Here is a 26,009-nt window from a genome sequence, read left to right on the forward strand (position 1 = left end):
GTTAACAAAATGGCAGTTACTAACCATAATGAATTTTATATAGATGCACAAAGAGTTCCATGGACAGAAGATGGCACTGTTTGCATGTATAATACAGTAATAACTTTTAAAAATTTAGGGCATGTGAATGCTCCAGTCAGCATAAAACGAAAGAAAAATTAACTTAATGGTTTCTAAGGTATTTGCATATATGGAATATTTCAGAATGAAGTGTTGAACTATATTACAGAATGTTATCCTTTTAAACTTTAGCATATGTGCACACATACATATACTAAAATATATAAAAGTGAAAGTATTTATTGAAATTTAATTTGCATATTAATTTACTTTTATATGGAAAAATATTTTAGGTGATTGAGTCCTTATTCACATAGATTTAAGAGCGTTTTCTATTAAATAGGCAGGAGTTGTTTAAAAACTCTTGTCACATCATTAGAAAATAAATTTCACTTTAATTGTTAATATTATGATTTATGGTATGTCTCATAATTTTAAAAGTCTTGGTTTCTTTTCTTTTTTTTTTTGGTACCGGGGATTGAACTCAGGACCTTCTGCTTGTGAGGCAGGTGGTGGAGCCACTGAGCTAAATCCCTGGCTTGGTTTCATTATTTTTGGAGGCACACTTAAAAGCCAGATATTTTATCTTATTTTAATAATTAGGGTTTTGTTTTCAAGCTCAAATATAACTTCTGAATGGAAAATGCAAATTGTTGATTTATTTCTACCCACCTATATTAGCAATTATGCCAAGTTCTTGTTCAAAAGGGCTGATTATGTTTCCACTTCCTGATGCCAATTAGGCATTCTTACAAAGTAATTAAAAAGTCATGTATTTAAAAACTGTTAACAGGTGGTTTCAAAAACAAAGAAATTAGCAGTGTTTTTACCCACTTTCTAAAAATAACAAACGTAGGCCAGGTTTCGTGGCACATTCCTGTAATCTTGGAACTCAGGTAGCTGAGACAAGAGCATTGTTGAGTTTGAGACCAACTCTGGACTACATAGTGAGTTCAAGGCCAGCCTGAACTCCATAGCAAGACCTTGTCTCAAAGAAATAAAAGGAAAATAAAAGAAAAAGCCAAACACAATACCTTTTAATTTGGGAACTAATGAATTGTTCCTACCTTTTTATTAGTTTTGGAACTAGTCATTTAGAAAATTATAAAAAGATTAGAAAAATGTGTTTTACATTTTTCAATTATGCAAATAGAAGTGGGTTTTTTTTAATAGTTGACACAAGCATGCCCTGTGAGTAGCATGAATATCTTTTGAAAAACATTTTCTTGCTCATTCATTTTAAAAAGCCAACTTTCTTTGAAAAACAAAATGATTGTTAATTTTTCTGAAATTCCTGTTAGTGTTGTGCCCAGATCGCGAAGTCCCCAAAGACCACCAAGGAGCCGATTCCGATGCAAACACACGAGGGTCGGTCGTTTATTCAAGCTCCAGCAGGGACTCACAACCGTCACCGGCACAGCGGATGAGGATTGAGAGCACCGAATTTTAAATCACCAGGGTTTTTATTGTGTCTACAGCAAGGTTTGGGGATTTTCCATTTAGCAGTTACATGATCGGTTGATATTTAGCAAGTATGGGGTGGGGGGTGGGGGGGGTTGAAGGGCGGCTACATGTAGATTTTATAAAAAAGGAACAATCAGCTCATTGACAGAATGTTCATGGTCAGCACATAGGTAATGGGCCCGGGAGCGTCTGTTTTCTGGGCAAACAGAGGATTGAGTTAGGAGCTGTGTCCTTTTTTTTAATCTGTTGTCCCAGAGCAAGGACATTTTATCATTACTTTATGGGCACAAAGGAGACTAGGGGAATAGTTGACTTCAGTGAAGTGGAATTTATGTTTAGGCCACTTTACTGCCTTATTCTAAGATGGAGTCAAATTTTAAAATGGAGTTATTTAGGTCTCACAGTTAGCACAGTACTCATTGTTACCTGTATAGAAAAAGGTCCTCAAAATCTGGAATGCTTAATCTGATAAAACTTTTTTTTTCTTTACAAGTAATTCAGTTTAAACTGGACAAATTATCTGAATAAGTATTTTTCAGAGAAAGAAATACAAATGGCCAACAAATATATGAAAGGAAGCTCAAAAATTTTGGCCATCAGAGAAATGCAAGTCAAAAGTCTAGTGAGGTGCTGTCTCATCCTAGTTGGAATGGGTGTTATCAAAACCAAATGAATTCTGGTGAGGATGTAGAGAAAAGGAGTTCATAAATTGTTGCTGGGAATGCAAATTATTTTTGCAGTCATAATGGAGAATTCTATGCAAACTCTTTAAAAAACTAAAAGTAGTTCTATCATATGATCCAGGTATTCCACTGCTGGGAATATATCCAAAGGAAATGAAATCAGCATACCAAAGATACCTGCAGGCCCATATTTATTGCAGCACTATTTACAATAATTATGATATAGAATAAACCTTGATGCCCATCAACAGATGAATGGATAACAAATGTGGTAAATATACACAATGTAGTAGTATTTCACCCAAAAGATGAATGAAATCCTGTCATTTGTGACAAAATGGATGGGACTAGGGGACATTCTGTTAAGTAAAATAAATGAATCACATACAAAAAGAAAAATACTGCATATTCGTTCATACATAGAAGCTAAAAAAATGTTGACCAGAAAGTAGAATAATAATTACTAGGTATTGGAGGGTTGGGGAGAGGTGGGAAAAGATAATTTGCTTGGATTTAGTCACTGTATGCTATATGTATATATGGAAATACCACACTGAGCTCTTAATAAGTACAATTGATACATTTTAATAAAAATAAGAATTTTAAAAATTTTGTGCACAAGTGTTCTGATCAAAGTATAGAATGATAGTTGAAATCCAACCTACTCCTTGAGTTTCAACTTTGCTGATCAGTCAAGCAAAAGTAAATGAGACAATACACTAGAATATATACATGTGACAAATTTGAAAAGTACAGAATGTGAATAAAAACACAGTGAATGTTTAAATTTTTTAAATATTTGTTTTAGTAAGAGATACATTACTATTGATCTTCCTCAAAACTCTCTTCCTTCCTTTGAACACATGTATCCCATCTGTCTTGCCACTTTCTGAAGCAGTTCTGTAAGTCCTTTTTCATGGGTGTTTTCTTTTAGTTGCACCCTCCTGGCTGCCTTGATGTCCTGAATTGATTTAAAGCATTTACTTTTCATGGTCGTGACTTTGGGGAAGAGTCAAAAGTCACCTGGTGCCAGATCTGTTGAATAAGGTGAATGAAGACACAAACTAATGTTTTTATGAGCCTGCCTTTCCATTGGATGGGATCTGGCAGCAGCATTCTCCTCATGAAAAGACACAAAAACACTTCCAGAACTTCTTCATAAAGAATGCCAGAATGCATCTGTTACACATTCAGGGGATAGACCTCTTTATATTTGATCCTAAATTTCAAGTCTTCTCCAGAGTCCAGGCCTGGCTGCTGAGTTTCTTCATAGGAACCTGTCACTGAGCTCTAGAATCCCACCTCTGGAGACAGATCACATTGTAAACAAAAGCTAGAGGTGCAGGGGACAAAGGAGAAATAAGATGGGGAAGTGGTGTTGGGCCCTAGGCTTGGGCAGGCTTAGACTGTGTCAGGCAGGTCCTATTAGATCAAAGAAGCCATAATCTCACAGCCCTTCCAGTTGTAGGCACAGACTGAGCAATAAACTATCTAACGACTTGGAGTGGGCCAAACAGATTTCTGAAAAGGCACAACTCAGAGCCAGAACAAGGGTCTCTGAAATGTTCCAGAATGTTAGGTTGTCAACTTCAAGATATGCGGGAGTTTCACAATTAGATGCTTTTATTCTCTTTTTATATCAAAATGAGGTACAACTTTCACAGTAAACTTTTGAAATTATATTTTTTGGCAAAGTGCTCATTTTCAACTTTTTGCTAAATATTTTGTAATCTTATTAAGAATATACCATCAAGATCTAAAGAAAATTGGTCTCAGTGAACAAAACTTATGTGTATTGACATCATTTTAGGCAGCTGCAATCCTGGAGAATTGTAAACATAATAATCATTGTGACCCTCATAAGTGTAACTAATTTCAGTTGTACTATGAATTCTACTAGGAAACAAGTGGATCTTGGGAATAAAAATAATTTAACAGGTGTCTTAGTTACTTTCCTCTCGTTGCTGACACAAATACTCAACACCCAAAGTTGAAGGGGAAAGGGCTTATGTAGCTCAAAGTTTGTAGAGGTTTCAGTCCATAATCGGCTGGCTCCAAGGCAGAGTGGCATGGCAGAGGGGTGTCACGGAGGAGAAACAGTTCATGATGCCAGAAGATAACAAAGCAACAAGGGACCTTAACAGCGTCTTTCTCCTCCTTGTATCTTATCCAGACTACCAGGATTAAGGCGGTGCCAAACCAATCAGTGTACTAGTTTAGCAATCACATACCCTTAATCCCAGCATCACATACTCTAGATTCAGCCACTTATGACCACATGAGTCTTTGTGGGGACATCTAGACCCAAACCATAACAACAGACGAGATATTTTGACAAATACTTTTAAACTATGGTGTAAATATAAACATATTTGGTAGCTATTTTGATTTGGCATGAATACATAATTTTTAAAAATTATTTATTTGTGAACTGCACCTTTGTGCCATGCTTCTGAATCTGTGGTTTTCAAATTTGGCTGAGCCATGAATTACAATGGGTGACTATTCAAAGAAAAAAATCATAGCATTGACACCAGAAAATAACTGAATAGTAATTGATACAAAAAAGAAGCAACTCTTTTTTAATGAACATTCTGAACAAACTAAAAGTATATAATAATACATTTTTAAAAACCATTTGAAAGCAGACAATGCATCTAAAATAGCAAAAGCAGTATTCAGTGGTGTTGGATGGGTGGCTTAACTGCTGGACCTTTTTTCCTGTCTATAAATTGGAAGGCTTACAGGTATTCCTAAGATTTCCCAGATTTGGCAAGGTATAATTGTAATGACACTTTCTGTTTTAAGGATGTAGAATTTATGTGCTCACCAACCTTTTAATATCATGCCATTATAATATTCTGCTTTTGCAAATTATGTTTGCATGCCGTTAATTATATCAGATAGCTTTTATGGCACCAGGTAGTGGGGCTTCCCTCAAACCCCCAAATATTTATCAGTGAGGCCTTTGAAATTATTAAAAGCAATCATTCATATTTTGATTTAAGCAATGAAATAGCAGTCCATTAAAAAGAAAATGCCAATAATGATGAGACAAGTGTGTTTGAAACAAGAGGAAGTATTTTGAGGGTGATTAATGACAGTGTATCTTTTACTGTAATAACATTTTTAATTGAAAAATTCACTGTATGTATTTGATTGCCCCTTTTGGTTTATATTGAAAATGTGTCCAGAATTGTTTGATTGGCCTCTAAAAACTAAAGTCTGGATTCTTCATATATTTTTACTTACCTGTGTTAGGAATTACGCTAAGTTCTTGATCTCTTGGGAAATTGAAAATATGGAAGGAAAGGAAAATGAAAGTATAAATAAATTCTTATTTTTCATGAAATGTAAGTGCAAGGTGTTTTCTAGCTTTTCAGTGAAGGAGGCAACAAGTTAAGGAAGCTAGGAAGAAGAAAGAGTCAGATAAGTGAAAAGAGTTGGAAAGAATTTGGGGGTATTTGTGAGATGAGAAGTCAATCAAGGAGAAATACATTATTCCTTGATGAATATGCACTGACTAGTATTTATCTCAGTATGATGCAGTGTGTTTACAAGAGGAAAAAAACCAAGAACATTTGTTTACCAGGTGAATGTGGGTGGGAGTGGTCAGTAAAAAAATTACTGCACTTAAAAGGCTACAAGATGAGAACCAAGGGAATGCTATACATTGGTACCTCTGTTCGTGAATGCTTTTTTTGGTGAACAGCTGGTTCACTAACAGAGAAGCATTCGGGAAAATTTTGTTTTTGTTTGAGAACTCTGCACCAGGTAAGGAACACAAATGTGACCATCTTGTCCAGAATCATGGAATGAATTAACCGAGGCACCACTGTATTTGCAATCATTGCAAAATGAATTTAAAAATACCTAGAAGAATGTTTCTTGAAGGACATAAAACTCAAACCATCCTTAAAACTTTGTCAGGCAAAGGTGGGTGTTTTGGTGGAAATGGTTTTTAGTGAAAGTTTAATGGAGAATATGAAGTCCAGCTGAGCCATGAAGAAAAAAGGTAAGGAAAAAAAAAGCCCTTTTCAGGTGTAGATATATAGGGAGTATTATAGACCCAGAATTTAAAATCAATGGAATAAGTGTGGAAGCATCAAACTAGCTCACTTTTCTCCTGGGACAGAGTCTTGTAATCAGATCACATCTGGATCCTTTCCATAGAAAGCCTTTGTGACAGGTTAAAAGTTTGGAATCTTTCCAGGAGACATCAGAGAACCACTGATTTTTCTTTGAGAAATATAACTAAAGTAGTTTCAGTAACATTATCACAACAAATATGAAGTATAGATTGGAAAGGTAACACTCTGTGAATGAAGCACTGAAGACCTCACTATTTTAGATACTCATCAATGTGAATTCCAATGAGTAATGTAATGACCAGGAAAAAATCTCTATTTTTGCATATTAGATTCATCAATTTTTCACATTTTTCTTATCTTCCATTATCTTTGATTCTTGGTCTTCTTTAGCTCCTGCCCTTCCTTTGGCATTGTTTAATCTATTGATCTTTTGTGTGAACTTTTCTGCTTTCTCTTTAGATTTTATTCAGAGAGTAGACATGCACACTTCAGTCTCACCATAAAGAATCCCAGTAACTCATGGCTTTTGTTACTCAGTTCCTAATGTTATGAGTATATTCCATAATTCTTGGTAAGCTTCAGTAATTACTAAAGTTCATATTACATATCATCTTAAGCTCAGTAAGCTATTTGTTGAGTTTTCATGGTAGTAGGATTAAGATATTAGATTTTATGTTGTATTTGTGAATGGAAGATGAAGATACTAGTTTTTGTAACACCAAATTTCTTATTTTACTGACCGCTCAATTTTTGATTAAATATGAAAGCCTTTAATATTAAGGTCAAAATTCATATATATTAGTACTTTGGGGGAATGCAATTTACATGAGCATCTGGGTTTTGGGTGGATGTCCTGAGTCTGATATATTGTTGAGTAGCTTTCTTTGAAACACCAAAAGGTTACTATTGGTTTCTGTCTGAATAAATTGTTTTTCTATTTAATAAATTACCTATTTCTACCTTCTCTTATAGTGACTTAATGTCCACAAATAATGAACATTAAAATATATGAAGTTAAATATAAAAGGGATAAAAAAAACCCTATGGAAATCTGTCTTAGTTCTGGAATATCGACATATCTACATACAGCATGTTTTCAACACTATTTGAATCTGTAAATCTGTAATGGGCTTCCTTTGAATCTACAAAAACTGGGAACTTCCTATATTTGTTTCTAAGTATCTCAAAAACATTTTAAATTATTTAAGTATAAATTCTCAGTAATTAATGCACAATGCAAATTATACCAAAGGCAATAAAAAAGTCAAACTAATAAACTTGACTTTTTAATTATGAATGTGATATTTTATGAATTATTCATTCCTGCACTTATGCTTGAACACTGCTGCTTGAAAGCCTTTTCTTTTTTCTTCAGTGAAAGAGGACAGTCAAACTTGGTTTCATCTTGAGAGTTCAATAAGGGGTGAATAAAGGAATAAAAAGTCATCATTCTGGAAAAAATGAATTATTTGAAAGTTCAGCTGGAATAAGGTATCTTAAAAATTTTGTATAAAAATTGTATCTAACTTCATAATCAACATGATATTACATAATGTATTATCTAAACACAGCATAATGTTTCTAACAGTTTATGAATAACAACTTTTTCCAAGCATGACAGATTAAGTGAAAACAAAGGGAATGAACAAAAATGGGAGGGGCCATGAATGTGTATCTTCCTGCAGGAAGAGGGCAGTACTTTGGGGGAGTGCAATTTACAAGAGCATCTGAGTCTTTTGTCAGGTTTTGGATGGATGACCTGAGTCTGATATATTGGCGAATAGCATTAACAAAGGTCTGGTTGTCAAAGACTAAAAAGAAAAATGCAATTAGCTACTGCAATGAGGTGATGTCTGTGTTTGGGGGAAAAAAATGATACCTAACTGGCAATAGAAAATACAGAAATGATACAATCAGCAAAAAGACCAGAGAGGGTGTGTGTGTGTGTGGTGTGTTTGTGTGTGTGGTGTGTTTGTGTATTATACAGTCATCTTAACTAAGTGGGGTATGAAAAAAAAGTCATTTCTGAGGAAATGTACCTGTTCCTGAAGAAATGACCTGGTGAATTCATTAAAATTAACTCACAACAACATTATTTCACCAACCTGACATTTGCAATTTGTAATTTTTAAAATTAGAACTAAATGAAAGTATGCTTGAGTTTAAAAGAAGTTTGCTCTTTTGTTGGTCTCGTTTTTTTTCTCTCTACAAACCATGCTGTCCAGAGTAGAGAACCATATCTAATCTCCCAATTAGGTCAGGACCCAGGATAATCAATCTCCTTAACAGCCGATGCCTTGTTTCAGCAAATGAATGCTTGGTTTCAAAAGCAGTTTTGTGTTGAGAGAAGAGTGCAGTTGGCATGGGTGATTAGAACTCTTTTAAACCCTATAAAAAGCTTCTGTAGATTGTTTTATGCCCACACTGTGAACTGAAGTAAAGGCTGTAAATCTCCATCTTGAATTGAACATGGTAGGGACTTTACACAGCCTATGAGAACATCTACATGCATATAAATGGAATCATTTGAGGTCCACATTTTTACGTTCATTTGAGTTAATCTGTGATTTTGGTAAGATTTAAAACTAATGTGTTGGTCTTTAGTAGGTGAGCTTCACGTTATTAAGTATATTCCTTAATAACTTCATTACTAGATTAGCATTGTTTAAACTGAAAACATGACAGATTAACATAATTCTGGCGTTTTCCTAGTTTGGACTACCTTTACAACTTTCATTGTTTGGCCTTCCTTTGAGTTAATTTATAAATGCCTTCATACCTGATGTCTTTTCAGTTCATATTTGTCTTATATATAAATGTGTAGTATTTGGGACTGCCTTGAAATACAGAAAAAAACAGTTTATAAACAATGAATAGTAAGCCAAAACTATTAATTTTATTTTGCTAACAATTCAAATCATTAAATCTAAGATATATTGAAAAATAATGAAACAAGTTTCAATTTGGTATAACCTTAAGAATTGCAATGAAGGTCTCTATAAATAGTTTTAGATAATCGTTATTCCAAATCTGATTGGAACTTGTCAGTGATACTTGAAGTAATATATTAAACAGTTCAGGAGGCCATATAAGTACCTATTTTCTATTTTAGGAGAGCAAATTACATTATCAAGAGCATCAAATCGAAACATTTACAAGGTAGAGGAGGAGAAGAAATTATTCACCAGATTACTCTGGAATTTGTAATTTCAATTTTACTGACTAAATAAATCATCAGTTCTATCAGTTTCCATCCTTTCTTAAAAGTTGGTTCAATCTGCCTAAACTATGGAAAGTTAGTATTTCCTGTAGTGCAGGCTGATATGACACCTGAGGAAAAATTAAGAAACATGATCTTTTAGAATTTATGCTAATTACTATCGACAGCTTACATATCCGTAAAAGTATAGGGTTATATTACTTTTTAAGTGAGATTCCCTAGCTAAATTGATAGATAAGGTAAGATAATTAGATATCTATACAAAATTTTGATAATACACACATTCTGGTTGACGAACAAACAAAAAAACCCAAAAACCACTGTGACAATTCTACTTATTCTAATGTGTAATAGTAGCTTAATATGTCCTAACAGAATGGCTTGATGTACTAACAGGTCTTAACATTTTTAACTGGAAAAGAGTTTGATGTACAGGTCTGTTACTTAGCTACATTTTAGATTCAGAACATGATTTAAATATTATAGAGTGTAAGGCAGTTCCCATTTGATTTAATGAAGCTAACATTTGGTGTTTGACTTAGATTCCAGTGATTTTCAGCATCCAGAAATTTCCAAACTAAAATTCTGTCTTATCATGGAGTTCTTGAAGCTAAATTGACACGTTATTTCTTCCTTACATACACAGGAATGCATTTGTGCACACACACACAAAATATGGAAATAAATCTGAAAGAAATATACCAAGATATTAACAATATCTTTGGGTGGATAAGTTTGAGTGATTTAAAAAATCTTTATTATAGACTTGCATTTTATGATGGTTGTATAATTAGAGAAAAATATTTTCAATTTCAAATTTCAAATATATTATAATCCCACCATAGGTGGTATATTGTTTGTCAATAATATATTCATGATTTCATGAATCTCTATAAAAACCTGAAAAGGAAAACAGCTTGGTCTCCCATTGATATTGCTAGTTTGGCCAGGATATTGATAAGAACTACTCAGTGAAAGTTTCAGTGTAATAACTGTAAAGAGTATGTTGTGTTTACATCATCTTAGAAATGGTCTAAGATAAGAAACAATAAAAGTAAACAAATTACACCTACCCAAGATCTTGGGATCCCTTTACCCCCTTAAAGATTATTGACTACCAAAGAGCTTTTATTTATACAAGTTATAGCTGTTGGTATTTTTTGCATTATAAATTTAAAAATATGTATTTATTTACACATTCATTTAAAAATAACAATGAAAACAAATTCCATGGTCAGCATACATAGTACAGTTTTTCTGAAACAAAACAATATACATTTATATATATATATATATGTGTGTATACATGATGAGAGGAGTGGGAGTGTGCTACTTTTTTGTCAATTTACAGCTTTAATGTACATTCTTCTTCTTTAATGTACAGCTTAATAGAGCTGGGTTCTCTTATCTGCTCTTGCATTCAACTGGTTGCAATGTGGCATTTTGGTTGAAATCTATAAAGAAAATTTGGCTTCACACAAACATGTAATTAGAAAAGGGAGGAATATTAAAACTCTTTGAAATGATTATAGATATTCTTTAATATTACATTAATTCTCAACAAGTAATAGTTTAAGATAGTTTCATTTTGAAATCTTAACCCATATAAATAAAATTTTAAAACTTTGGAATTTAACAGTTTATCAAGGAAGATTTCTAAAAAGAGTCTAAATTTTGCTTTAAAAGTCTAATATTCAAAGAAGTATAATATTCCAATCAACAAAACAACTCCAAACAGATTCTGAAGGGTATCTTACTAGTTTGATTTTCATCAAAGTATTTTCTTAAATATTCAAGAACCACACAAATCTCTGATCCTCGTTTTAAAATGTTTAGTTTAAGGTTTATTATTGATTATATGAACTATTTCTTAAAGCCTTTGTTTTTCATCATTTTGGAGGTAACTTGATATATATTAACTGTGCATATATGAACAGCACAGAAAAAATGTTTCATCAATGATATTCTAAGCATGTGTAATCCTTGTAAGTATAAAAGAAAGTATTTTCTAAACAAAACCATTGTTTGAGCCTGAAAACCAAAAATTGATTTGCAGAAGAAAATGTTTGTGTCAGTAGTAAATGTTTATACCCCAAACTAAAGCCAAAGTACACATTTCCTTTCATGACACTTGTATGATATGTCATACATTATTAAAATTAATTTGGATGTGCCCACACATGGCTCCTTTATTTGTAAACATTTGCACAAAATATCTGGACAATTAACTAATTATTAAAACTCTTTAAAAATCCCCATTTTGAAAAATTAGGTCTAGTTGTTTCTGTACCAGATATCCTTCTTTTTTTGGTACCAGGGATTGAACTCGGGACCTTGCACTTGCGAAGTAGGCAGCGGAACCACTGAGCTAAATCCCCAGTCCCAGATATCCTTTTTTTTGAATGACAAAAGATATAATGTCATTCTTCATTCTTTACTCACAGATCAAATAGTCGTTCTAGAAGATGTGGCTATCATATATTATTCATGATTCTAAGAAAACCATTCTTTGCTCTCATACTTGCCACTTTAGATGCCACCTTGGATTCCTGTCATTGCATTCATTGTAGCTTAAAATTATTTGTACATTCAGTTAATTAGTGTCTGCATCCCTCATGAGAGAGAGAGAGAGAGAGACCAGTTTCTGGCTGGGTCCGATTGACATTCCCCAAAAGCATGCTCTGAGATCAGGACTTGACAGAAATAGCCCCTAAAAACAATAGAAAAGTGAAAAGTGAGACCAAAAAGGGAAGGAAAGCTTATTAACGATTATCAGTGTAGGTAACCAGGATCAAAGTAGTATGCTGGAAGCTTCTGGGGGTTCCTCCCAGGAAAGGTCTGAGCGAGCTTTCTTTGCCACTCTATGTCCAGGACCTAGCACACAGTTAGACACATGATAGCACTCTATTCTAGTTGCTGAACAGATGAATAAATGAATACTGATGAGCATTTGTGTACTTAAAATGTTCCAGGAAATTTTCTTGCACCTTTTATACTTCTGGGCTTCTCCATTCTTCTTAAAATGGGCTTGTAGGATGACCCTCAATTCTTTGTTGTGTGTTTTCTCACATCCATGGCTGTCCTATTTTTATCTTCACCCATGACTTTTTGTTTTAATGTCAAGCTAGTGAAGGCAAACGAGCACTCAAGACAAGTTCTGTCTTGCTCTTTACTATTTTTCTCTTTTACAGATATTCTCTTAATTAGCCTATGATTGTCTATGATTGATGAATCTAAATCTCTAATCAAACTGTGGTTCAGCATCTTACAAGTATTTCTATACATTTTGCCAGATGCACATCCTTTGAAACCCATATATTGGTCTATGAGTAAAACATCATCTTTTTTTTTCTTAAACCTCATCTTTCATACTAACCTAGTTTTTATTTAATGTGAAACATTGTGCCTATTATCTTGGTTGCTTTATATTTTTGTATTGTTTTAAGTATTCTTGAGTTTTATTTTTGAAAATCACTAGTTGGAGACTATTTGATCTTTTTGAGTTTTGCTTCTAAGACTTGTTAGGCAGGACTACATCTGTGTTTAGTTTAGAGTTAATTTTCTCCCACTGTGGAAGCAAGACTGCTCTAAATACTGACTTTTTTTTTTTTTTTTTTTTTTTTTTTGGTACTGGGGATTGAACTCAGGACCTTGCACTTGCAAGGCAGGCATGGCGCAGTACCACACAGCTAAATCCCAGGCCCCTAAATACTCTGATTTGTGATCCTTGATTACAAGGGTTTTTTCTCTCCAGCAGTTGGGTTAGGCTTTATTCTTGACTCTGTTTTACATTGCTTGACTCTGTTTTGACACTACTTCCTTCAGTCTTTCCATGTGGTTCTTTTATGTAGTGTATTAGTCCAACTTCCATTGCTATAATAACATACCTGAGGCTGGGTAAATTATGAAGAAAAGAGGACTATTTATCTTACAGTTGTGGAGGCTGAAAGTCCAAACAGTATGGTTTCAGCTTTTGCTAGGGACCCCTTGGTGTGTCAAACATGGTAGAAAGCATCATGTCAGGTGTATGTGTGTGTGTGAGAAAGAGAGAATCACATGACAGTGCAAGAGGCCAGAGAGAACCCAGGGAGTGCCAAGCCTTGCTTTTTTACAACCTTATTATAAGAATTAACCAGGGCCCTCTAAGAACTACATCAATTCCTTATGAGTTCATTGTCTCAATGACCTAACCACTGACCACTATGTCCTACCTCTTAAAGGTTCCGCAACACCTCTCAACCCTACCACACTGGGGTGAAGTTCCCAACACACTTGGGCACACTCAAACCATATCCAAAACAGCACCTGACCACAGGTCCTTTCCTCGCACATCTGCATTGATCAGTACTTGATTGAATACTCAATGGGATCTTTATATTTCAAAAGTTCTCCCTTTGGAAAACTTTGTTCTTTCCAGGTCTGGGAATTTAGCTCAATGGATTTAGCTCAGTGGTTGCACTGCCTTGCAAGTACAAGTTCCCAAGTTCAATCCCAAGTTCAATCTTGTTCTTTCCAGCACTCAGTAATGCAAACTCTAATGATCTTTACTTTTCCGAACTCTCAGTTCTGCTGCCTCAACTCAGACAGATGCCTGGGCTTTACTGGGCTCCCCTCCCCTGTGTCACAACCTGGAAACTTTCTTCAGGCAGTAAGCTAAGCAAACAAAGGACTGACTTCTAATTTCTCCCACCTCTCAAGATTACTGCCCTTCACTGCCTCATATCCAATGTTCTTTTTTAAAAATTTTATTGGTACATTTTAGGTATACAATCTAATGACATTCATTGGGAATTTGCACCTTTACATAATCTATCTTGGTCCTTATTTTGTCTCCATTCCCCTGCCCTCCCTTCAACCCCTCCACCCCTCCCTATTTACATAGGCTTTGTTTCCATTTTTTTCATTTTCTCATATCAATCCCATGCCCTATTTTCCTTTCCCCTACCCCTCCCATTTTCACATCCAATGTTCTCACTTATGCTTCACATATTTTGTTTACAATTGTTTCAAGAGAGAGTATCAATATAGCACCTGATAGATAATTTTGAATGGAAGGGAAATCACGTTGATTCATTTTCAAATGTTGCACCAGCTTTACATTCCATGTAAACCCCACTTGCTTGTAGTGTATTATCCTTTGTATATATTGCTAGATCGGGTTTATTGTATAATTTTGTATCTGTGTTTATAAGGGATATAGGTTTGTTCTTCTCCTGTAGTGTCTATCTGGTTTTGCTCCTGGGTAATACTGCTTTCTTTTCTTTTTAAAAAAAAATTTTTTTTAATACTGCTTTCTTAAAATGAACTTGGAAGTGTTTTCTCCTCTTCTAGATTTTGGAAGAAGTTGTATAGAATTTACATTACTTCTTTATTAAGAATTGTCTACACCTTACTAGTAAAACATCTGGACCTGTAGTTATTTCAGTCAGAAAGTCTTTAATGGCAAATTTGACTTCTTTAATAGATATAGAACTATTTTGGTTTTTTTCCTCTTAAGTGAGATTTGATACTTTTCAAACTTTAAAGAATTGGTCAAAAGGGGCAAAGGTGAAGGGAAAGTGGGAGGTGTAGGGGAAAGGAAAGAAGGGAATGGAATTAATATGAAAAAATATAAACAGTCTTTGTAAATAGGGAGGGAAAGAGGGGTTGAAGGGAAGGCAGGGGAATGGGCAAAAAAATAACCAAGATAGAGTATGTAAAAGTGTAAATTCCCAATGATGAATGTCATTATACTGTATATCTAAAATGTACCAATAAAATTAATAGTATAAAAAAATCGGTCAATTTTATTGAAGTTGTCAAGAGCTGTTTCTACGGAGTGCTGCAGGCAAAAGCTAGACTAAAGTAGACTTAAGTCTTTGAGGAGTTTTGGTACAAAGGAGTAGCTCTGATGTAGTGGTATTTGGACAGAAGTAGGTTCATGAGAAGGCTTTTGATTTTTTTTAATATAAGGGAAATAAAAGAACATATCACGATAAGAATAACCCAGTACAGAAGTTTGGTTGCCCATGTCTAATTCATAATGAAATTGTGTAATCAAATGAGGTAAAATGTATACACACTGGTTTCAAATCATAGACTGAAATGCAAGAGTTTTAATATTAATTTAGTTCACATTCTTTTGGTCTTTCATCCTTGCATTCTAGAGTAAAGGAGACTACTGACTTTTACTCAGTCAAGAATGGCTCCCAGCTTGAAAGGAAAAAAAACAACCCTAAAACAAACAACCTAACCCTAACCCCCCCAAGAAAGAAGTAAGATATATCATGTACTGGTACAAATTCCCTATGATGAATATTATTATGTATATCTAAAATGCACCAATAAATGTTTAAAAAAAACTTTCAAATAACCTCTAACCTTAAGTTTTATTCTGAAATGAAGATTATTATGATTGAGGAGTATGAGATAAAGTATAAGAGGAAAGGTTTGGGGGGCTCAGATTTCAGGTGTTCTAGTGCATGATTGCCTGTCCCATTGTTTGGGGGCCTGTGGTGAGGCAGGACAGCATGGTGGAGTATGTGGTAGAACAAAGAGTTCACCTTATGCCCAGGAAATGAAAGGAAAAAATGGAAGGGCTTGGGTCCCACTATTCCCTTTAAGGGTACATAACACCAGTCACTTGAAAGTGTCTCAGAAGATCCTATCGTTTAAATCTCTGTCATTTCCAATAGCGCCAAGATGGGGAACAAGTGTTTAGCACATGGATCTTTGGAGACATTCCAGAAGTAAACTGAAGTGTGTGGCAAGACATTTCTTACTGTCCTTTCTATCTCCTCGGTGCTCCTGTTTTAGATTTATTTTTTGTATTAAATTCTTTTATTGGTACATTGTAGGTATACAACACAATTACATTTCTCATTGGGAATTGTATCTTTACATAATGCATCTTGGTTCTTATTTTTTCCCCATTCCTAGCCCTCCCTTCACGCCCTCCACCCTTCCCTATTTACAAAGACTTTATTTTCCATTTCTCATCATTTTTTCCTTTCCCTTCTTTCCTTTCCCCTGCCCCTCCCACTACTCCTGCCCCTTTGGACCTTTTCTTCCTATTTTACATTATCAATTATTCATTCTAATCATTGGTACATTTTAGGTATACAATATAATGACATTCATCATTGGAAATTTGCACCTTTACATAGTCTCTCTTGGTTCTTATTTTTCACCCTTGCCCAGCCCTCCCTTCAACCCCTCCAGTCCTCCCTATTTACAAAGATTTTGTTCCTATTTTCCATTTTCTCATATTAATCCCATTCCCTTCTATCCTTTCCCCTAGCCCTCCCACTTCCTTCCCCTTTGCCCCGTTTCTTCCTATTTCACATTACCTATTATACATTTAGTCCTTATTTACACTTTCAGTTTCTCACACCAGAGAAACTATTCAGTATTTACACATGTGTGTCCTATTTATTTCACTTAAGAGTATTGCCTCAATGTGCATCCACTTAGCTATAAATGTCTCTAATTTCTCATTTTTGATGGCTGAGTAGTACTCCATTTTATTAAAAAACCACACTTTCTTGATCCAGTCTCCAGTTGATGGGCATTTGGGCTGTTTCCAAGTTTTAGCTATTACAAACTGCACTGCTATGAACATGGGTGCACATATATCACTGTGGTATGATTCTTTTAATTCTTTGGGGAAGATCTCCAGCAGTGGAATAGTGCGGTCAAATGGGACTTCCAGTCCTAGTTCTTTGAGGTATCTCCATACTGATTTCCACAGTGGTTGCACCAGTCTACACTCCCACCAGCAGTGGAGCAGGGTTCCTCTTTCCCCACAGCCCCACCAGCATTTGTTATTGGTTGATTTCATGATAGCAGCCATTCTTTCTGGAGTGAAGTGGAATCTCAGCATTGCTTTCATTTGCATCTCTCGAATGACCAGTGATGTTGAACATTTTTTCATGTATTTATTTGCTATTTCTACTTCTTTGTCTGAGAAATGTCTGTTCATTTCAGATGCCCATTTTTCGATGGGGTCTTTAAATTTGGGAGGTCTGATCTTCTTAAATTCTTTATAGAGTCGAGATAGTAGACCTTAGTCTGAGGAAGAGCAGGTGAAGATTTTTTCCCACATTGTGGGTTGTCTCTTCACACTGCTGGTGGTTTCTCTTGCTGTGCAGAAGCCTTTTAATAAGAAGAGATCCAATTTGTTGATGCTTTGTGCTAGTTCACAGGCAACTGAGGTTTTGTTCATAAAATCTTTTCCTACACCGATGTCTTCAAGGGTTCCACCTAACCTCTGTTCCAACTGGTTCAGAGTTTCTATTTTAATATTTAGATCTTTAATCCATTTTGATTTTAGTTTAGTGCATGGTGAGAGATATAGGTCTAGTTTTAATCTTTGGCAAGTTGAAGCCCAATTTTTCCAGCACCATTTATTAAAGAGGCTATCTTTCCTCCAGTGAGGGTGTTTGGCTCCTTTGTCGAAGATGAGATGGCTGAGTGTGTCTGGCGTTGTATCTGCACCTTCTAATCTGTTCCACTGGTCCTCAAGTCTGTTTCTTTGCCAGTACCATGCTGTTTTTATCACAGTAGCTTTGTAGCATAGTTGCAGGTTAGGGATTGTGATACCCCCTGCCATGTCTCTTATACCTGGAATTGCTTTTGCTATTCTGGATCTCTTCTTGCTCCAAATGAATTTTTGGATTGTTTTTTCAAGGCCTATGAAGTATGCTGCTGGGATCTCAATTGGAATTGCATTAAATCTATATAGCAGTTTTGGAAGTATAGCCATTTTCACTATATTAATCCTTCCTATCCAGGAGCAGGGGATGTCTGTCCATTTTCTGATATCATCTTCAATCTCTCTTTTCAGAGTGCCATAGTTTTCAGAGAAGAGGTCTTTGATTTCTTTCCTTAGGATGATTCCTAGGTATTTCAGTGTTTTGGATGCTATTGTGAAAGGAATTATTTGTCCTATTTCTCTCTCAGTGCGTCTGTCATTCGTGTAGAGGAAAGCTATTGATTTTTGTGTGTTGACCTTGTAACTAGCTACTTGACTGAATTTGGTTATTAAGTCTAGAAGACTTTTGGTGGAGTTCTTGGGGTCTTCTATATAGAGCATCATGTCATCTGCAAATAATGACAATTTGACTTCTTCATTACCTATCTTTATTCCTTTTATTTCTTTCTCTTGTCTAATTGCTGTGGCTAATGTTTCCAGAACTATATTGAACAAGAGTGATGATAGTGGGCATCCTTGTCTTGTTCCTGATTTTAGTGTGAAGGATTTCAGTTTTTGACCATTTAGTATGATATTGGCAGTTGGTTTTTCATAGATGGCTTCTATCAGTTTGAGGTAGAGACTATCCCAAATTTTGTAGTGTTTTTATCATAAATGCATGTTGGATTTTGTCAAATGCTTTTTCTGCATCTATGGAGATAATCATATGGTTTTTGTCATTGGCTGTATTGATATAGTGTATTACATTGATTGATTTGCGTATGTTGAACCATCCCTGCATCCCTGGGATGAATCCCACTTGATCAGGGTGTATGATCTTCTTGATGATCTTCTGCATTCTGTTTGCCAGTATCTTATTAAGGATTTTTGCATCTATGTTCATTAGTGAGATTGGCCTATAGTTCTCTTTTTCAGTTGGGACTTTTTCTCCTTTGGGGATCAAAGTGATGCTTGCTTCCAAGAATGAATTTGGGAGTATTGCTTCCCTTTCAATTTCATTGAAGAGTTTAAACAGTAGTGGCAGCAGTTCCTCTCTAAATGTCTTGTAGAATTCAGCAGTGAAGTCATCAGGGCCCGGGCTTTTCTTAGTTGATAAGTTTTTAATTACATTTTCAATTTCACTGGTTGATATTGGGTTGTTCAGAATTTTTAGGTCTTCTTCGTTCAACTTTGGTAATTCATATGTATCTAGGAATCTGTCCATTTCTTCTGTGTTGTCCATCTTATTGGCGTATAGGTTCTGGAAGTAGGTATTGATGATCCTCTGGATTTCTGCTGGGTCTGTTGTAATTTCACCCTTTTCATTCCTAATTGCATGGACTTGGGCCTTTTCTTTCCTTTTTCTGACAAGGTTGGCTAAGGGTTTGTCAATTTTGTTGATTCTTTCGAAGAACCAACTCTTGGCTTCATTGATTTTTTGTATCGTTCTCTTAGTCTCCATTGCATTGATTTCTCCTCTGATCTTTATAATTTCCTCCCTTGTATGAGCTCTGGGGTTGTCCTGCTCTTCTTTTTCTAGAAGCTTGAGGTTTAGCATCAGGTTGTTTAATTGGGCTCAGTCTGTTCTCCCAATATGCGTATTCACTGCTATGAATTTCCCTCATAAGACTGCTTTCATTGTGTCCCATAGATTCCGTTATGTTGTATTGTCATTGTCATTTAATTGAAGGGACTGTCTGATTTCTTCCTTAATTTCCTCTGTGACCCATTGGTTATTCAGAAGTGTGTTGTTCAATTTCCACGTGTTGATGAAATTTTTTGAGTTTCTTTTGCTATGGATCTCCAATTTCATCACACTATGGTCTGATAATATACAGGGGATAACTTCGATTCCTTTGCACTTCCTTAAACATGTTCTATGTGTGAGTATGTGGTCTATTTTTGAGAATGACCCATGTGCAGCTGAGAAGAATGTGTATTTGATTTTGTGGGGTGGAAGACTCTGTAAACATCTGTTAAGTTCATTTGTTCAAGAGTTCGATTGAGTTCTAGTATTTCATTACTTATTTTTAGTCTAGTTGATCTATCTATTTGTGACAGTGGAGTGTTGAGGTCCCCCACTACAATTGTATTAGTGCATATATGACTTTTCATGTCTGTTAGTATTTGTTTTATATAGTAGGGTGCACTAGTGTTTGGTGCATAGATATTTATGATTGTCATCTCTTCCTCTTGGATTCTTCCCTTTACATGGATGTAGTGTCCTTCATCTCTCTTAATCAGGGTTGGTTTGAAATCTACTTGGTTTGCCAAGAGGATAGCTACTCCAGCTTTTTCTTGGTTCCTGTCGCATGCAGTATTGTTTTTGTTTTAGATTTTGTTTCTAAAATGAGAAACAGAAAATCACGCTGATAATTTTTATTTAATTGTGAAAGCAATCATTGAAGGAATATAACAATAAACTTTAATTCCTTTTGGGGAGGAGGGGGCAGGTATTAGCAGCTGCTATGAAATAAGTCATCCAAAGGAGATCCAGTAAGACAAAAGACCTGCTGGCTGATGTATCAGTCAGCTTTCTCTTTGCTAGGACATACATAATTTAAAGGGGGGGTCGTTAATTTGGCTCATTATTTCAGAGGACTTTGTCCACAGTGAGCTGGCTCCAGAGTAGGAATATCATGGTGGAAAGGCCTGGCAGAGCAAAGCTGCTGAGCTCATGGGGGCTGCCAAGCAGAGGAAGAAAAGAGTGCAAAAGAAAGGAACAGAGATCAGATATTGACCCCAAGGTTGCATCCCCAATACCCAAACAGACACACTCAAAAAGGTGCTTTCCTAATCCTCCTGGGGGCTCTTGAGTTAACAAATTGACTATTAAGCTTAACTGTCACAGCTGAGATCAGTAAGCTATCATGGGTTTGGGTCCAACCATCATGTAAAGAGTTGGAATGAGAGTTAACTAGGCAAAACTTAGTACTGGTGTAGAATCCCAATAGAGAAAAGATTTTTAATGCTAATCTGTGAACAGTGTGACAGAAGAGTAGCAGAAGGATGTGTTGTTACAGGATGAGATTTCACATGTTGGCAGGGCCAAATTACTAGGACTTGTGGGCTACGAATAAAATATTAGGTTTTATTCTCGTTGATGCTAAAGGATTTCTGTTTTTAAAAGATCACCTAGGCTACTGCAGAAAACAAGTGATTATAACAAGGAAGAATGGAAGCTGAGAGTAGAGAGTGTGTTATGGATACAGAATTAAAATTTTTAAATTGGACTGGGTAGAATTTTGAAAATTACTAGTACATGACTTGGACATTTTTAAATCTTTCCTACCTCATTTCCTATCTGCAGAATGGAGATTATAGGAAGATTAAAATAACAAATTAAAACAAATACCAAGGTTGTGTCAGGCTCTCTGTCATGTTGCAGGAATTCAGTAAACATTAGCTATCATAGTTTTGTTATTATAGTACTCAAACTAATCTTCCTATGTCAATTTTCTTTCTATATCAAACATACCTTTACATTGTCACTAGAACTGTTTTTGTTTTTTAAGTCACAGATGGTAATCCTTTTGTACTTAAGAAATTCCTTAAGTCCCAATCAGTAAAAATTTCATGGCCTACATTTGAGATATCCACCTGTCTTGCATCTTCATTTATCACATCATTCTTTCACCATATAATATAGTCTCGGGACCAGTGTTTCTCAAACTTTAACACACATTTTATCAGGAACTTGTTAAAATGAAGATTCTGATTTTAAAATGTCTGGATAAGACCTGGGGTTCTGTGTTTCCAACAAGCTTTTATTGGATGCTTCTACTACTGATCGCTGGACCACACTGTGAGACACAGCAGTACAATAAAGCTCCTGCAAGGTTATTTTGTGTCCTCCATAACTTTGTCTCTTCTAATTAGTCTGATCTCACTGTCTAGAATAACCTTTCTAAGTGTCTTTGTTATTGAAATCATTTTCATCTTTCAAATTCTATCTAATTCAAGATCATTTTCTCCATGTAATGATCTTCATACCTCAATTCCATTTACCACCCTACCTCCCCAAATGTTTGCCTTCTCCCTTCCATGTATCTTTTGATACTGCATGAAGTTGGTATTTAGATTGTGGGTCTTCTTTGTTGTACAGTACTCCTCAGGTCAAGTGTTGTGCCTTTTGTTTCTTCAGCAAGTTTCACAGCTCCTTGAACAATAAGTGAAGCTGTTTGTGTACTTTTGAAAAATTGTGAATTACTGTTTAAACAGTGTTACTCCAAGTAAAAGAAAAAAGTTCTTTTTATCATAAACTATTGATTTAACATTTCTTTATATGAATCATCTCTTAAATTTTCTTCAGTGGTGGTAGCTGATCACCTAAAACAATAAACACTCATTATCACATCAATATATTGAGTTGATTAACTCTTAACATATCCATATTTCTTTTCCAGTTTGGAAAAACTCAGGCTTTCTCTTAGATAATGGCAGCCAAAAATCCCTAAAGATAATATACACTTTGGCTAATGATCTCTCTCAACTATGTTAGCGGAGGTAACAATGGTTAAAATGTTTTTGCCTGAAGTTGGTAATAAGAAAAAGAATGGAAATATAACTGGCTTTTTAACATGTAAATGCTGTTATATAAAAAGGATAGGTATGCTACTTAATTTATATTTTAATAACTGTAGCCAAATTTTGTAAAAATTCATTTGAAACTTCTAAAAATCATAGTGGAGCACTTGTCTGGCATGCTCAAGGCCCTGGGTTTGATCCTCAGCACTGCAAATAATTAGACTAACAAACATATAAATAAATATCATGTTTGTAAGCCAGGCATGGTGGCTGATGCCTGTAATCCTAGCACTTGGGAGGCTAATCCAGGAGGATCACCACAAGTTTGAGGCCAGCCTGGGCTACATAGTGAGTTCAAGGCCAGTCTAAACAATGTAGGAAGACCTTTATTTGTTCAATGTAGAAGTTTAGAAATCACATTGTAGTAAAAGTTTCTTCAAGGAGTTTGTGTGGAGTTGACTTTCATTCCTCAAGACTCCTCCTTCAGCCTTTATGAAATTTTCTCAAGGAGAGAAATGAGGTTTGTTCTGTCCTCACCACTACCCTTAGTTCCCAACTGGGAAAATTCTTTTTTGAAGCCAATTACAACTCCTTGCTTACCATGTAGCATAAAATGAGAGCACTCCTTAATGTGGCTAAACTAGAGCTATGGCTACGTATCAGCAGGTTGGAAGGTTCCATTTTCAGGACCAATGAGTTGTGCTTTTCCATATACACAACTCTTGGCATTGCTGATTTCAGTTAAATAGACTTTCACATTTTAATTTACATAGTGTTAACACTTTACCCTGAGAAGCCACAGTTTATGGAGACATTTCCTGTCTGTCCCCCTTGCAATTAAAAAAAAAATCCATGGGGCATTCATTTACACTTCTAAAAGTGATAAGCAGTGGTTTTATGCCATTTTCATTTGCACTGCTTCTGATCGTGCCATCACTAATTAAAAAGGAAATTTAGGGCAATATAAACAATGCTCCAGCTATACCGGAAGCTTTTTTTTTTTTTTTTTTTTTGGTCTGCTATTGAAGAAGAAAGGGCTTGTGGATCAAGGATAGGTTATGTCCTTTATGAGTTGGCTTTAGCATCTAACATTTACATCTTCCTTTGTGGAACTCTCTTCTAGTTTAGCTGCTATTACCTATCATTCTGTCCTACTTCAGCCAATAAGCGTGCTCTTATATCAATCACTATATTGGATCTTGAAATCTGAATATGATTTTAGCATGAGGAAAGAAAGTAATTTGTTAAACCTAGTAAAGAAATGACTATCACTGAATCTCAGATATAGGAGAAGGTCAGGAATAATTTAGAGGCAGCTCAGTGACCAGTTTGTTGAACAGTAATAGGTAACTGAAAAGGGAAATTTGGGATCAGATTGTCGAGAAACTTCAATTTGAAGCAAGTTGTTTGGGCTGTATCCAATACACATTGATGCTATTGATGGATTATTATTTTTTAAATGGTGGTATGAAGGCCATATTAAATTTGGGTAGCCATAGGTATGAGACACCCAGGGACTAAAGTGAGAGTTAAGACAATGGAGGTAAATGCACTATATGAAACTGAGGCTTGGAAAGCTAACCCACATGTACAGTCTAGTCCTAAACTCATAAGCTTAGGTAACCAATTATATTAACAGGAATTATTATTTCTGCAAAGGAATAGTAATGAAGAATACTGAATCTCTCAGTGCATGTCTTAAAATTTTCCCATTTGCCATACTTCTACACAGTGGGAGACAAGCTCTGGGTACAAGTAATCAGTCTAACAAAATGGTTTATTGTGATTGAGGAAATAAGCTAGAATCCAGTAGTTACTTGCTGAGGTTCAAGGCAGGCTTCAAGTTCTGCAGTTTGTATATGAGATGAAGTGATATAAGTTGACTATGGAGGCTGAGATTTTTAGGCAAGTTAACTGAACAGAAAGTAGAGATACTAAAGCCATAAAATGGATTAGGCCAACATGATATGACTATACGATTGTCTCAGGTATATTCCTAGTGCACTGGATCATGGGTTTATTTGGTGATAAAGGAGGCTATAAGTTTGAAGTAACCCAGCTGTCCATGATGGATCAAGATCTGGAAAAGCCAAAATCATCGTGACATTGAGGTTGTAAACTACTGTGTGACTCAGCCTGCAGTAGTTGGTATAGCTTTGAGGAAAAAAAGGAATGCAACAGAGTATACAGGAGGTTTCATATAATGTCTGTATTCTCTTAAATATTCTTTAATGATTTTGTGATAATGTTCAAATGTAGTAGTCTGTTGAACTCCCTACACAGAACTAAACAAATGGCTCTGTAATATATTATCTCTTGCAGTTCTCTCTGTGGATTTACTGTTACAAGCAATTTGATTTACACACTGTCCTGACAGAATTCATGTTTTCCACTTTATGTTCCTTTTCTTACAATTCCTTCTTCCTAGAATACCTTTTTTTACTTCTTTCTACTTATGTAAAATCCTCTAAAACCTAGGACAATCATTCATTTTCTCTATATTTCAGCACAAAGCAAGTTTTTTACTAATATCAGACTTCTACTTAGTCATAAACCATTTGCTTGTCCTTCCTCCTATATCATCTCTTTGTCTGAATTTTTCAAAATGACAGGTTGATTGACACTCTGCTTAGGGACTGTGCTAAGTACTAGAGAAGACCATATCTTCTGTAACAAGTTCTGATCTTATTGTTTCTTAAGTTATAGGAAATACTATACATGGGTGTATTAGTCTTCTTGGATGACTGTGGCAAAATAAAATATATAATGGGCAGCTTAAACAACAGAAAGTTATTTCTCAGTTTTATAGGGTGGGGACCCTACCATCAAAATACTGGCTAATTCGGTCCCTAACGATGGTCCAGTTTCCGGCTTATATAGTTGTGCACTCACAGGGAAGACACAGGGTTATCTGGAGCATCCTCCTCTTCTTGTAAAGATACTAATCTCATTATGAAACCTCTGCCTCATGACCTCATCTATACCTAATTACCTTCCAAAAGAATGCCTCCTAATTCCATCTATTCGGAATTAAATCTATTCATGAATTAAGAGGAGAAACAAATATTCAGTCCATAACATTCCATTCCTGGCTCCCTAAAATTTATATCCTCAAATATAAAAACCATTTAATTCAAACATCCCCCAAAGTCTTAACTGACTCTGGCATCAACTAAAAAAATCTAAGTCTAGGGCTGGGGATTTAGCTCAGTGGTTCTACTGCCTGCCTCGCAAGTGAAAGGTCCCAAGTTTGATCCTTGGTACCAAAACAAAACCCCCCAAAATAAAAAATC

This window comes from Heterocephalus glaber, unplaced genomic scaffold, assembly GCF_053883595.1.
Source record: "Heterocephalus glaber isolate CG9 unplaced genomic scaffold, H.glaber_assembly_v1.0 deba00001586, whole genome shotgun sequence".
Classification (NCBI taxonomy): Eukaryota; Metazoa; Chordata; class Mammalia; order Rodentia; family Bathyergidae; genus Heterocephalus; species Heterocephalus glaber.